The sequence below is a fragment of the Phaethon lepturus genome, unplaced genomic scaffold, assembly GCF_000687285.1.
Source record: "Phaethon lepturus isolate BGI_N335 unplaced genomic scaffold, ASM68728v1 scaffold27076, whole genome shotgun sequence".
In the NCBI taxonomy this organism is placed as follows: Eukaryota; Metazoa; Chordata; class Aves; order Phaethontiformes; family Phaethontidae; genus Phaethon; species Phaethon lepturus.
This window is the reverse complement of record NW_010548666.1, coordinates 21,369-25,787: the sequence shown is the minus strand read 5'-3', so window position 1 is coordinate 25,787 and position 4,419 is coordinate 21,369.

Genomic DNA, 4,419 nt, shown 5'->3' with positions numbered 1-4,419 from the left:
TTGAAAAGTTAATTATGTCCCTGCTGTAAACCGGCGCGCTGGGCCCGCCCGGTGATGCGGGGTGGCTTCGGCGTCCCGCCTCCCTCCCCGGGATCGCTGTCGGCGGCGAAGTAAGTACGGGCGCAGTTGGCGGCGATATTCCCGGACCTCGAAAATGCGCACCGGAGCCTAGGCTCCAACAAGTGAGAGGGGCGAAAAAGCCAGCTCTTTGTGAAAGCCGATCTGCCCGGCCGGTTGCTGCTGGCAGCTTAGTAGTCAGAGGTCCACCCTTCACTTTAGCTGCAAGTCATGTGTGTGTCACATGGCTCTTGCAAAACACTTCTTGCCCATGTAGATTTTGCAACGCTGTGACTTGATAATGAAAGGCTCTTGGGGCTGTCTTGGGCTAGAAAACCTGGTGATGGCACAGTTTGTGTTTTTTTGGAGGGTCGTTGTACCCTGTCGTGTGAATATGGCTCTTTTCTCTAGTTGGCCTGCTCGGGAGTAAGGATGTGTGAGTTCCCTGGTCAATAGTTGTCTGTATCCTGGCAACTGTAAGAGCAGTGGCTTGCCCACCAGGATGTTGGGAACAACAAACCTCGTTTTGCCTATGGCTCTTTTTTGAGTGAATAAGAGGAGAGACTTCAGATTAGTTTAAAAAGCACTTTAAAAACCAGCTGCTGCACTCCCAACACTTTAGTGTTGAAGAGTGTTTTTAGGATTCTTTCACTAGAGCTGACTTTGCTGGCACTCCAGTTTGGGATGATGAAGCCACTGTGCCCTCTAATGTAACTGAAGTGGTTATGGTATTCAAATGCATCTGTGGTATGTCATTACTACTCCAGATACCCATTGTCTCTGTTCATGGATGACACTCTTAACAATTTTTATCCTCAGAGCATGCTTTTCCACACAGCTGAGGCTACTGTCTTGCATGGTCATGGCTTTTGTGCTCTCTGCTTATGGCACTATGGTTGCAGGTGCACTGTTCCCATTAAAATCACCTGAAGAGCAAATAGGAGTAGAAGGCAAAGTAGTTGTTAGCTAGTGTGAGGGAGTTGGTGAAAACTAGGAGGTAGAGCCAGGAACTCAGGTTACATCTTGGCAAGATTACAGAACAAGCTTGTTCCTGTGGCTTTGGAAAACACCAAAACAGTAGCTGGAGGTAGTCAGTGGGTGAAAGACCAACAAATTATTGGTGCCTCTGTGGTCGTAATGACTCTTAAACTCAAATTTACCATGCAGAATGCTGGATTTAGTAGTATAAAGCTGCCTGCAAAGTGTTAGGCCACTAACACTGTGCAGAAAAAGGTTGAAGGGGGCTTTTCTATAGATAAAATTTTGTCTTTCTTGAAGACTTGTCTTTTTAGGCTCTGATGCAGTGAGTAGCTCCCTGCAATGAGATACTGAATGCTGCTATGAAAGCGGGGAAAACATTTTGAGGGAGACACTTTCTCAGTGAAGAGTGCTTATTCCTGGTGTGGAGGACAGCAGAGTTCTTCAAAGCAAAACAAAGAGGAAAAGCTGTAGATTAACTTGTAGTATTAAATTGCCACTTCCTGGCAAGGTTGTGTCTGCAGGATGAGGATAGGAGATGGGAAGAGTGTGCTGAGATAGAAAGTATTTGTCAATGTAACATGTATACTTGGATCAATGTTAAACCAGGAATAAGATTTACGGGATTATAACATTATTCCTTGTAGCTGCCTGTAACAGATAGAGGTACTGATGTCTGTTTGTCTTTTTGGAAGTGCCTTGCCTATAGCATAGCACATTCTTAGTTCCTTATCACAGCTTCCGATCAGGCTTTAGCCCCAAATCCTCTCTCTTGGGCATGCCAGAACTCTCTGAGGTCAGTGGGATAGCTAGTTAAAGTTTATTAATAAAAAGACCTGTCTCCTTCAATTTTCTTATTCAAGTTACAGGATTAGAAACTGCTGGTGCAAGGATTTGAAAGGCGTTGAGTGTGCTTCTGAGAGCTTCCTTAAAATTTTGTGGCTGTGGAACAGCCTAGTGGACTAGTTACTGTGCTTTGTCATTTGAGTGAAGGAACTGAAGAGTGATGGATGAGATATTAGTGTTTGGAAGCTAAAGTCTCAAAACACCTGCCTGCCTAGCTCTGGGATATATTCCTTCTGTGTTCTTCCCCCTCTTATGGTGTTTAAATGAGCAAAATGTCAATATTGACTCTGTTATGACTAGATCATGTCAGGTTCAGTGTTTCCTGCCCCTTTTGCAATTAGCATGTAGTAGGCTGACTAGTATAAACACACTGGTGGATGAACTATCTAACAGCCAAGTGGTATTGGGAATTAATCTTCATCAGTGCTCTACAGTGTCTGGATCTTGTTCTAGATACCTTCCTCAAGGGGAGATGAGGAAACCAAGTGCTTTTTGGAGTAGATCTGGGGGGTTTTGCATTCTTCAGGAGTGTTAGAGACTATGTCGGGGTGGGGGGTGTTCAGTCTTGTGTGGTGGTGTTCAGTAGATGACATCAAGTGACAGCTTCTGGGTGGTTGGAATTGTCTGAAGTGGTTTGTGTTCTAACCTTTCTAAACAGCAATCTGTGATGCAAAGTGGCATTATGTCTTCTGGATTCTGTTTACTTAGACCAGCAGTGTGTAATCAGTGACAGTCATGCTCCTCTTCAAAATTTCTTCGGTGGTAGAACAAAGACTAGGGATTTGAGGCTGCTGAGAGTACCTGTTTACAGTAAACTTACAGCTGACACCAGTGATTAAAGCTGATTCCAGCAGTTCCTTGTTGGAGACAGATGACTACCTAGTCTTGTCGGCTTTGGCATAAAACCTTCCTGGCATTTAAAAAATCCCTACTTGTCCATGTGTATAAACAACAGTTTCTTAGAGGCCCACAGATCCCTTGTTCCACACAGCTTTGGCCAGGGCTGTCCTCAACTTGACTTCTGGTCTTCTGCTGGACTTGCTGCCTATTGCATGGAAAATGCAGGTAACAGGAGGATGCTGCTCCCTGCTCAAAGAATTTCAGGGTTGTTCTGGAGGTGCCTTTTTTGCAAGATACAACTAAACTTAGCATATCTAGCCTTTCTCTTTGGCAAGAGGAGGTTACCATATCTTCTTCCTGATGGGGAGGATTTGAAAGCCTCACTCTTACTGACAGTACCTACCTGCCTTGCTGTGCGTATTCTTCCAGTGTGCTCTCTTATGGGTGCTAAGTAGATTTGCTTATATAAATGGTGAGAAATAGTTGAATGATAAATCTGAATTCACCATATCTCCAAGTAGTGTGGTGAAGGCTATGCTGTATAGCTCAGCCTGCTGTGTGAAGGCTCCCTGAACTGGAGGAGCTGATGAGTTAAGCCTTCAGGTTTAAAGCACAGAATTCAGTGGCTTCAGAAATGGTTGTGTGGCTCTTCATGAGCAAATACCAGAGTTAACCTGTGGGGCTTGTTGGATACATCGCTACGGTTGAACCCATTAATACAAATATTCTATCAGTGTAGTTCATTCTAGAAATAGTTTTCTGCAAATTTTTGTAGCTTGTTTTCATTTTCATTTGATTTAAGCTGTTGCTGTACTCTGAAAGCTGCCTCTAGCATCACACCATGTGTAACAGACTGCTCACTTGGTTCTCAAGGCCCCTGCTATATTTTAAAAGGTCCTAAAGCAACTGTACCTAGAAGGGAAGGCACTATATAATTGGAATGTGGAATGATTTAAATTTTTTAAAACCTAAATACCAAAGTTCTCCTTTTTCTCTGAAAAATCTCTCTGAGTTGATGGAGGTTTAAGTGTCAGTCTTGCTTATCTGGCAAAACTAGGTTTTTGTGACATAATACTCGTTTCTAAGGTCAGAGACAGAGCTAATGCCATTTCCAGCCATGCTGCAGCCTGACTAGCCCTGGCTCTGGTTTTGGGGGGGGGGGGAGGCAGGTGGCTTGAGTCACCCTATGAGCCTGTGGTTGTCATTTGCTTCTGGAAGTCCTGAAGTGAGGGAAGGTCTTAATACCAAAAATGCCAAACTCGGTATTTAAGGCTTCTGGGTTCTTGTTGCGTTAAAAGTAGTAGCTGTATATAAACCGTTATCATTTGCTTCTGAACAGTAAAAGATTTACTAGCAGGGTAGATCTGGTTGGGAGCTGCTCTTGGCACTAGAGTAACAGAGGAAGACAAGTTACTTGATGTTAGGGGACTGGGGGGACCTGGATTGCCCTTGGAAGCAAGGGGAGGCTCTTAAGTGACTCCAATCTGAAGCCTTATCTACACCAGGAAGGAATTAATTTTTTTCCGCTACTTTTAGTGAAGACAATATAGTGGTAATGTTCATGTGTTACCCATTCTTAAGGGGATTATAACTTGCTGCAAGCTCTAATACTTTCAAGTGCATTAGTGCTTTCTGTAAGTAATAACTTAACTTCAGGATTGCTGAAAATTCTGGTTTTGCAGAGAACTGAACAACCAA